Raw genomic sequence first — 11,821 nt, 5'->3', positions numbered from 1 at the left:
GATGTCAACTTAAACGGTCAAATATTCTCGAAAAACGAAATCGAACGAAAATGCATCACTATTTGAGAAAATTTCACCCTGGAATCCACCAATCTATGACGGCAAGCCGATTCGATGGAATTTGAAGATTGGACCAACAAGATGGATCAACTATTGGAGACTTTTCAAAATGCCCCGACGAATAAGAAACTAATGTCGTGTAGGAATGAATACGTAGAGGGAAAGAGCATTTCGTCAACCTCGGCCAACCATGAACGAAACAACAACAATTCTAGGGTTAATCATAATCCAACACGATCACGACGTATGCAAGAGCTTACATGATGAAAGACGAAGATTACGACAAAGCTGGTATTATTTTAACCGAACTTCCCTTGATTCCATAGTTATCGTCACATGTCATAAGTTTTCTACCCTAGACAGACAAGGCAAAGTTTAAGCATTACTATTTTCTTGGAAGAAGTTAAGGTAAGCACGACTCGAACTCAAAAATTTGTGGATATGAATCGTTTTGAGGAATTTTTATAGTTATAAAAATTTTAAGGATAGTATAAATGTTAAGAGTACCAAGCGAGCATAAGGTTGTATTTCATGAGTGGTTGATCACTAATTAAGTTAAGATTATTCGTAGTTTAAAGTGTTAAAGTAATGAATAAAAGTTATTCTTTGGTTACCTTTCCGATGAATGTTTTGGTACGAAAGTCTAGTATCTGAAAAATGATTGATATGCCTTTATTAAGGAAGCTAAGAAGTTATACATGAATATTATGAACCCCATGAGTTATGGTAAAAACCCCGTTTGAGTTGAAGCATGAATAAGATCTTGAGGATTTTACCAAAAGAAGTTATCAAGAATTAGTTATCAAAAGATTGAATAATAGAGTATCGAAAGAGCACGAGTTTGTATTTCCTAAGTGGTGAATCAACAATTAAATTGAGGTTTAAAGTATTGAAGTTATGATTGAAATCGATTCTTAGATTACCTTTCCGCATAACTTATAAGGATTGTTTTTATGTATTTATCTGAAAGGATGCTTGATAATCTCCATAAAGAAAGCTAAGCGAAAGAATTTAAAGTTTTGCGAAATGTTATGTGGAAAACATGATTTATGGTGAAAATATGGAATTGAGTTTGTATATAGAGCTTTGAGGAACTTACCAAAATAAGTTATCAAAAATTTGTCTGTCTATGAGGTTGATGATATCAATGAATGTTATGAAGTTCGAAAAGAATTATGAATGATTGAGGAATGCAATGGAGTTAAGGAAAGAAATCGACGAAATGACATGTCTGTAAAACCAGGTAGTCTGAGCTAAGTTTCTGGAACCTAGATTGTTTCTGATAAGGGCACGTGTGATGGCTTAGAATTATCCGTCAAAACCCAAGGTGTCGACTTAAAATACTAAGGATAAATAACGAAGTCGTATGTCTAATGATGTAGTTCCTGTCAAGTGATTGGACTCAAACCCCCGCAACGAACGTGGTCAACGAAGTTGTTTGACGCATAAGAAAAGATCGGAGATCGAAATCAAAATGAATCGAATAATGAAATTCAACGACAAGATTCCTGCAACAACGAAGCCAATAGAAAATGAAAGCGAAATATCTCTAATTATTCGCCCACGAACGATACGATGTATGAATGCATATGTTTTCTATAAATAATTATGTTATGGTCAACCATGCTCGTGTGTTAGATCAAATGACTATGAATGTTATGCTTATGTTGAATATGAAAATTTTCAGTTTATGAATTATGTCTTTATGATATGATTATGTTATGCTGACATGATTGTACTGCTGATCTAATTGTTATACATGGATGCCGTCTCCGATGGAAGTTCTCCTGAGCTCAGAGTACGAGATTATTATTATAATAAATAACTTTTACAACTACTTTGAGTCTTGCAATTGATAGATAAATATTTATTTTCATTATATATATACATATATTTTCAGAATTATAACTTTGCATTAAAAACTACTATCTTTGGCGGAAAATATTTTCAAACAGGATCTCGCAAAGTAAAATAGGAGCCTAGTCTATGCTAACAAGTTTGCCCCTTTTATGTTCTTTGCTCTTCGATCCTATTTTATGAAGTAAAGTGGAGATACGAAAGACGATGGCGGAATGTAATTGACCTTAATGACGATTAAGGATCAATATATATAATTTTGCCCCTTTTGTACTCCTTACTCTTCGATTCTAGGTCTCGAGTTGAAGCGAATTCCTAAAAGATGATGGCGGAATGAAGGCTAGACATTATCAGAATTGAAATTGTGAGATCTTGGTTTTAAAATAAAACATCATACCTTCATTCGAGTGTTTTCAATTTCATCAATCATTTTTATAAATCTAATTTTTAAGTTTCGAGGACGAAACTTTTTCTAAGGGGGTAAGAATGTAATACCCCGAATTTTTAAAACTCGATTAATTATGCTTAATTATTTTTATTTAGCTTAAATCGTTTTAAATCCTAATTTTTAACTTTATTTTAATTAACGAAGTTTTATTTCCCGCAAAATGTTAATATCATTACACGATTTTAATTTCAAATTTACGAACTCAACGACTCTTTTTAAATCTTAATTATTTCGGATTTTTAATAATTTCGAAATGTTTTTATTTTAAAACTAAATTTTATTTTACGTAACAAAAGATTATTTGGAAACTTGATTTTAATTAAACATTTCTATTCTAATTAATTTCCTAAAATAGCACCAAATTTTCAGAAATTTGCCTAACTAAAGGAAAGTACCAAAATACCCCTAAGAGCAAAATTGGCATCTTGCTTCCTCTTCCTTTGTCCTTCACGTAACTCCTTCCTCCCTCTCTTCCCTTAAATCAGTCTATGTTCATGCCTTGTTCTCCAAGGACTTCACCCTTCACCTTTACTCAACTTAGCACTATAAGCAAGTCACAAGTTGTCTCAAATTTTCAAAACCAAAAATCAGTTAACAATTAGAAATCACCTCCTTGTTTTCTTCTTGTTCGAACAACCACCACCAAGCTTCCCTCCTTCCTTTCACGGCACCACCGTGCTGCAACCACCCAACCACGCAGCCCCATTCTCAGCCACCCTCACCACCATCTCCGGCGCAACACCCGACCCAAACACCTCCCTTATTTCTCCTCCTCCTTCGTCGTGAACTCCCCTGCCCCTCCCCTGCTTTTCGGTTCAACTCACCTCCCCTGACTTTTCTCTTCTTCACGCCCAGCCGCCGGCACCGCCGTTAGGCTGCGCACCACCCTCCATCTCCTCTGTGCGCAAGCCGCAACCACCGCACCCCCCCTGAACCATCCCACTCTCAAATCCCAGCTTCTCCTTTTCAGTGCACACGACCTCCCTCTTCCCCTTCCTTGCTGTTTCGCCGCCGCGAACACACCACCACCATCGCCTTACCGGCGCGATTCCGCGCCTTTGCAAAGTCCAGAACCCGAGCGCAGCCCCACCCCCTCTCTCTCCTCTCCTCTCCCTCCTCTGTTTCGAGCCTCCTCTCCCTGCTTCCCCTGTTTTTGTTCGAAAGCCCCAGGGAACAAAACAAAAGAAAAAAAAAAAAAGAAAAAAAAAGAAAAAAAAGAAAAGGGAACAAACCCAATTAGTTTTACTGCTTCTAAACCCACCATCCAAGCCAAGCCCAATATCCTATCCTTGACCCAAAACTTCAAAGTGAGTATCATTTCCTTAATTAAGTATTAATGTTTTATGAACATAAATTATTACATAACTTAATATTGTGATAATATAGATTTTAAATGATAATTTTAAATATATATTTTGACTGAAATTTTGATGTAAAAAAAATATTTTCGTTAATTTATGAAATTTAAATAATGTAAATCGAATTATGAAATATATATATATATATATATATATATATATATATATTTTGGTTAAAATGTCAATTCATAATATTTTCATTAAATTATGAAATTATATTTTTCTTAAAATACGTTATTTATAAATTCATTAGTTATAAACCTAATATTTATAAAATATCGATTTTAGATTATTTGTCGATTTAATACTAATTCAATAATTCGATATTTTGAAAGAAATTGGGCTCGGGGCTCAGGAAGGACGATCCATCAGACAGGGAGTATAAAAACTACGGTTGAGGTAACGGTTATTGCTAGTACCCGCATTCCCTTCGAAATGTATTTATGAATGGTGTTATGAATGATTGATGTTTTATAATGATGTTTTATGAATTGCGGGATTACAAGTATGATTTGATTGAATTGTTTTACGATAATGCAACTTTATGCAAAGTATTGATTTAATGGATTATTATTCCTGAAAGAAACGATTTTATGAAATAACGAGATTTAATGGTTTATTGAACCACCCTGAATGAATGAGATTTTTTTTCTGATTAATGTTCTATTAAAAGAAATGTAAACATGATAAATGAAAGTGTAAGAACTGGTCAAGTTCCCCTGATATGGAACCAAGGTTCCCCCTGATAAGAAGCACTGGCTTCCCCTGATATGGAACCAAGGTTCCCCCTGATAAGAAGCACTGGCTTCCCCTGTTATGGAGCATTGACTCCCCCTGTTATGAAGCACTGGCTTCCCCTGTTCGTAGGAGACGTCCTACCATGTTTCCTGTAAAATCCTGATGACCAGAATAATACTGTTAAAAGGAAAAAGGTTAAAGAAATGATGTTCCTGAAATGATATTCTTAAAATAATGTTCCTGAAATGATGATCCTGAAATGATATTCTTAAAATAATGTTCCTGAAATGATGTTTCTGAAATGACGTTTCTAAAATTATGTTTCTGAAATGATGATGCTTCTGAAATGATGATTTAGTAAATGTTTTACTATATTCTATTCTCCCTGTTTATTAAATAAAATGAATTGAAATGATGTTACGATGCTAGGGTAACTCGTTACTGAGTCTTCGGCTCACCGTTTTGTTTTCCGTTTTAGGTACTGCTGGGGACCACGGAAACGAGTAGTGGAGAGGATTTCACTATTGCAAGTTCACATAAGTTAATGTTAAGTTGTAACAAGTTTAAGTAAAGATTCTTGATTAAGTTTCGTACTTTTATTAAGGAATTGAGAAGGATGATTATGTGAATTTTGGAGTTTAATAGCTTATGATTGATAGTTGCCTTGTAATTCCCAAGAGGGAGTTACGGTGGGTAATGTCCCGACCGAATTAGGTTAATTCCGCTGCTAATTATGATTAAATAATTGAATTAGAGTTCGGGGTGTTACAGATCCCAACAATGTAATTACAACGTACATGGTTATTATTTTTGTATATCTTTACTTTTTTTACAGGTTTAGACATACGGTAATAAAAAAATCATTTGGAGATCGGTAAACATTTCCTGGTATTGTTAAGTTTTATTGTATGCCCTTGTGTAATTATAAAAATATATAGTATAAAAATAAATAAAATAAAACCAATTTTATAGTTCCAACAACCAACCCCTTTTTGATGACGAGGATAAGTAATTATTTGATAGTCCCCATAAAGGCAACGAGTTCCCAAAAAATCATAGTTAAATATTTTTTAAAAAAATTATTCAACATTTTGATATTTTAATGACTGAAATGATCCCAAAAAATGGTTGGCTTAGCGTCGATGACCGAACTTATAAAATCTAACTATAACTTGCTTATCAATTTCATATCTATTATCTTATATATGCACTAAACATTTTATCTAGCATGAATAGACGTGTTGATACTCCTTGCCAAACTGGTTACAACGACCCAGACCATCCTTGCACTGTTGTACCCCGTGGATCATCTTGTTATTTTTTTAATTTTTATTGTATTTAATAGGTTCTTGTTACGATTTATGGAATCATAATACATAATCTATAATCATATAGTACATTACAATATACTGTCGTTGTCACTTGGTGTTGTTGATCGAAGAAAAAAAAACATCACCATATATAGTTCTCTTCTACACTTTCATCCACCTAGTAAATTGTAGCAACTGAAACTGATTTAGAATAGGTAGGTTAAATTTAATAATTCGATTCAGCATTTCATCAAAAATCTTATATGCATTGCAAAGGGAAGTTTATCTAATAAAAGATCAAGTTTGTAAAGTCGATTAAAAATATAAAATATCCTATTTTATAATATAGTCAATTAACAATGGTAGTATTCCACGAATTTATTTTTGTAAAATAGGATGAAGGAAGATGAGAACTGCCACAAAACTATATTTTCTTTAATTTTTTGTTGAACAATAATGGCAAGGTTTGTATGTTTAACAATGGGTGAAAATGGAAGGAGATGACAGAAGGTAAATATCAATTAAAATTTTACTTGGCACTTAACAAGGAAAACACAATTTGGCAAAATAAATGCCGCTCAATTGTGTACAATGGCGCAATTTGTCGAAAAAAATTCCCCCCAATTTATATAATTTCATTGCCCAATTTTCCTCTCATTTTTTAGTGGAAAAGTGTCAAAAAAATATTAGTGGATGTTCAAAATGCCCTTGCACACCACGTGTACTCCTAACCTTTTCCCTTTTACAAGCTCTACTCGTCACTCCCTATGATATTTATTTGATGCCACTATATTTTTAATTTTTTATTAATGATTTATATACTTCTATAAATTAACCACAACTTTCTCCACGAGTGATCATGATTAACGATCTTGGGACACACTTAGCTCACAACTCAAAGCTAAATACATTATTAAATGTAGAAAACCAGATGCTTTAGTGGTTAATCATGTTGAACCCATTAAAGTCTAGCTTATTGAATTAGTTAAGTGTTATAATACGGAGTACTCCCTCCGTCCTTTAATACTTGCACCGCTTTTCTTTTCGGGCCGTCCCTTAATATTTGTACCGCTTCTATAAATGGAAATCTTTACCAATATTATATTATTTCTCACACTTACCTACTACCCCACCTACACCCCTATTCCCTACAAAAGATCATTTAAAAATCAACACCCCTCACTCACCACTCACCACTCCCCACCCCTTACACATTTCCCACTAATTATATTAAAAAAAATATCACACTATCAACAAACACCCATTAAATTAATAAGTCAATTTAAATGTCTTAAACTCCGCACCGATCAAACCGATGCGAGTATTAAGGGACGGAGGGATTACATGTTACAATCGATAGGATTCTCACACGTAATCCTACCTTATCCATATCTCCCCCACCAAAATTAATTTATTAATCCACTTTTCCAAATTTTAGTCCCACCGATTTTGGTACCATTTGATCTACTTGCTCTTTCGTCTTACCTTCGTGGGCCCATCTTATCTTTTCACTTATTGCTTCCTCTCACTTTAATTTTCCCATAATCACAATGGACCCCACTTCTTATTGTCTCCCACTCTTCCAGAAAAACCAGGGGCACCCTTAATGGTGAATTTACCAAAACACCCCAAACTAGTCACCCTCTCATTTCCAATATAAAAAAGCCTCGCCTCATCTACCACTTCTCAACCTTCAAACTCTCAAGCAAGTTAATTAATCAAAAAGAATTAAAGTTCCGAATTCTCTTACTAAAAATAGAATTCAAAAAAATGAGTTCAGTTAAAAGCAGAGCATGGATAATAGTGGCTGCAGTAGAAGGGATAAAAGATCAAGGTTATGCAAAGTGGAATCATGCAATAAAGTCAGTTAATCAACATGTTAAGAACAATATTAGATCTTATTCTCAAGCTAAAATGCTTTCTGGGTCATCTTCTTCTGTAATTTCCCAGAATTTTAGAGATGATAAATTGAGAGAATCTGAGGAATCTCTCAAGAAAGTCATGTACTTAAACTGTTGGGGTCCTAGTTAATTTTCTCATTCTACTAGATTAATTGTATATTTGTTAAGTTGTTATAATGCATAGTTTTTATTCAAGTTTCTAATACTTTCGATTACTTCAGTTTCTTCTTCTTCTCCTTATCTTTGATTGTTTGATCGCAATTGTGTTAATTTGAGTAGATTTGCGCCTTGATCATAGTTTCTCAAGACTTTAAGGTTTTTGTTAACAAAATTTTCCATAATACGAGTAGATGGGGTTAAACTTGATAATGGAAATGAATTAAGTGCTTGAACTCTGGCCAGAAAATTTGGAAATGAATTAAGTACTTGAACTCTGGCCAGAAATTTTTGCACAATGAAATAAGCTGACAGACCTTAATTAGTTCCTGGATGCCTTAACGAGTGATAAGTTTGATCACAATTGAGTATGTGTTTAAAGATTGAAAACGATAAAAGTTCGCACCATGCAATTTTTAAGTCCTGTAACAACATGACATGCTTACTTGTAATGATTTAAATTGAAAATTAAAATATTTAACTTATACAACCTATTATACATATAAAAAAAAATATGAAAATCTTAATATTCTAATTTATTGTATTCTTTGTATTGACTACATTTTTTTACTTATTTTCATAGTAAAAATATTGCATTGATAGTAAAAATATACCGATGACGCATAGTCTATATGGCATATATTTTTTTATCAATTTAACTCCGATACGTAAGATTGCGACAACTAATTGTTGTCGCAACTTACTACCTTTATCATCCGATATATAAATGAGAGATTTGATGAAACCATGACTATCATATACGGAGTAAGAATTCTTCGGAATTAATCCAAGTATTGACTATAAGGCACACCTTTTTCACATAAATTTTACTGCATTTCATTCCACATAAAAATTATTTGAAATTGGAGTTCAATATTAAGTTTCTTTTAATAAACTCATCTGTAATGATTGTAGCTAGTTACTAGCTTGAAATTTATAAATATTTCAAGCTTAAACCATTAGAGTGAAAATAATAAATTAGTTTGGCCAAACAAATTAGCTTAAAACAAGCTGGAGTGATTTATTTGACAACCTTGATAACCTTGATCTTTTAATTAGCTTAAAATAAGCTAATTTATGCAAAGATCAAGGTCGTAATTTGATCACTCTCAAAAATTGCCAAATAATTAATTGACAAGTTGGACCAATTTAAATTCAAATAACAAGGTAATTGCTAACCATTAGAGTAGAAATTAGCTAGAAAATGAAATAATTAAAATCTTATGTGACATAACAAGCTAATTGTCAAATTAGATTGTCATTGGAGTTGCTCTTATGAGCTACTCCCTGTGTGGCGTACAACCCGTAATTATAGAAATACTAGTTTTTTAGATTTGGTGACGCCCCCGAGCTATTGTTTGGATAAATGTAACTGCATTTTTGCATAAAAAATAAAATAAATAATTTAACTAACTCCTATTTTATTAAAATAAAGTTACTTTTATATAAGAGTATTCGTTTGCAAAACATAACACGTAATATTACATAACCAAGTGGAGGAGAGTGGGGGATAGCTCAGTTGATTAGAGTTTCCCATGGCCTCCCGGTTTCAGGTGATCCTGATATCGATTCTCATCCGCGCCATTATGACTCATTTGCATAAAAAAAAAAACATAACCAAGTGTATAAGTCATTAGTATTCAAATCATAAAGTCATGATTTCGATTTTGATATTTCTAATTGAGAAGAGCATATAGATATGTTTTTTCAAGGGAAAGCTATTAGTTCTTAAATATACAATTGAAAATGAAAAGAAACAAACCTAGATCAAATTCAAAGGGTAAGGCGCGCAGTAAGATAAGGATACAAACAGTTTTTGTTATTTTGACAGTAAAAATAGCCAAACAAGAAATCAAAGGCCTTTTCTCTCTTGCCGTGTAAGATTATGGGCCATACTAACATGTTTTTAACACAAACTACAAAGTAATTTAGCCTTCCTGCTTCTAAAATAATACGGAGTATCAGCAAATGCACTTCGAAATTAGCTAAAAACACAAATATAACTTGGAACTTACCTACTTTCTAATTGTTCTTCCCTAACTCTGTCTTTGACCCACCATCCACTCTTCATTTTACTATAGTGACAAAAAATATATCACTTTCTGAGGTTAAGCCACCCACTAATACATTTGATTGTCCATTTTCAGAAGAAGACGAGGAAAATAAGGTCGACCACAAGCTGATTCAGCCGACTCACCCTCAATCTACAAGCTAAGAACAAGTACCCCCTCCGTTTATTTTCAAATGTATTACTTGAATCATTACACTTAACAATGCATTATTTAACTATTAATTATCTTTAGTTTTCTAAGTACTCATAAAATTTATAACAAGTTGATATACAAAAAAACTGCATTATGACTAATCTGGCAATATTATACATAATCACGTTTTAAAATATATTTTAATAAAATAATTCAAATGAATGTTACTCCCTTCGTCTCTTTTTGTTTTTTACGTTTGGTATTTTTCACGCGTTTTAACGACTAATTAATGTGCATTGAGATTTTTCTAAGTTTTTCACGTAAACGAGAATAATTACGTTTATTTATAATGTTTTCTTTCTTATCAAAATTCAGATATTGAAAAATGAGAAAAAGTTAATATCTTTATGGAAAAGTGTGAGAGATTAAATGACTCAATTGATTTAATTAGTTAATATAATAATTGGGTACAAATTTTGATAGAATATTAAAACATTTATGTGATAATATAAAAGGAAATGTAAAGAACATTTTGAAATAACCAAAAAGGAAAACGTAAAGAACAAAAAGAGATGGAGGGAGGAGTATATAAATAATGTAATCGGAATGAGTATTTATTACTCATCATTATTTTTATTTTACAACTAATTGGATTATGCATGAACCCCTATTCTAGTATTCTAGCTAGAGGGGATCATTTACGGGTTTCTATGGGTAAGGGATCAGGTATAAGCTTACTATTTATAGTTCAACGGACCTAGAATGGAAAAACCAACCCCTTTTTTTACTAGCTGACTTTTAGTCCATACCCATTTATTAAAAGGGTCAGACTTTTCCGCAGGCTAATGGGCCAAAAAATATTTTTCCTAAATATATATAATTAATTTATTCTTATGTTTATAGTTTAAAATTTTGTTTTGCATTATTTATCTCCAAAACTCCCGAGTTCTATCTCATAAAACAAAGTGAAAAATTAAATTTGTGGATATTTTTGTAAGAATGTGAGAAAGAAACAAGTTATTTGTCTTAAATATATAAGTTAATAATGAATGAAAAGTTTTACTCAATAAAAAGTCAAGAATCCAATGTTTTTCTATTACTTATTATAAAAAAAAAATACAAGTATAACCAACTAACAAAATAAATTATATGATAAATTTAATTTTTATATAAACAGGTCGGGCGGCGACAAATATTATCTCACCCATATCATCTCGTTAACATTAACAGGTCATGTTTACCCCCCCCCCCCCCCCCTCAATTTTATTGTTTATTAAATCGTTGTTCAAGCCCCATTATTTAAACGGTTCGGATGGATCGGGCTTAGCGTGTCATCCCGCTCATAATCTGCTCTACCGTATTAACTCTCGAATGCTAACATATATTTCTTGCAACTCACAACCTAACAAGTGGTGTTATGAATTAATGTCGGTTAATTCAATAAAGAAGAATTTTTATTTGTGGTTTTCTTGGTAATTAAAAAATGAAAAACAATAAATACCAAAATAAAAATACCAAGACTTATAGTGGTTCGCTCATCCAACATGAGCTACTTCCACTTTTGGGGAGGGGGATTAATTTTTGTATTAATTACTTCAATCTGTGAGGAGGTATCTATACCTAGTCTATAAAAAGGAAGACTATTGATTGTTAGACGACACGTGTCACTTGTATCTTTCATCCACACGTGTCACCTCCATCTTTCATCTAATTTTTTTTTTTTTAATTTTTCCTTTTGTTGTTTGTTATACGAAGTATTTATTTTACATATTCAACACCTCTTCCACTT

General features: G+C 32.5%; 1 long non-coding RNA gene across 1 annotated transcript; it reads left to right on the top strand.

Moving 5' to 3' along the window:
* The first annotated feature begins 2,926 nt into the window (after window positions 1–2,926).
* LOC130459858 (uncharacterized) lies at window positions 2,927–5,324 on the top strand. Its single transcript, XR_008919561.1, has 3 exons — window positions 2,927–3,672; window positions 4,059–4,122; window positions 4,940–5,324. It is a non-coding gene; the product is annotated as an uncharacterized lncRNA (long non-coding RNA).
* Window positions 5,325–11,821: the final 6,497 nt, after the last annotated feature.

The sequence above is a fragment of the Spinacia oleracea genome, chromosome 4, assembly GCF_020520425.1.
Source record: "Spinacia oleracea cultivar Varoflay chromosome 4, BTI_SOV_V1, whole genome shotgun sequence".
NCBI lineage: Eukaryota > Viridiplantae > Streptophyta > Magnoliopsida > Caryophyllales > Amaranthaceae > Spinacia > Spinacia oleracea.
Note: the sequence above shows the minus strand (reverse complement) of the source record. Positions and strands in the feature narration are given on the sequence as shown.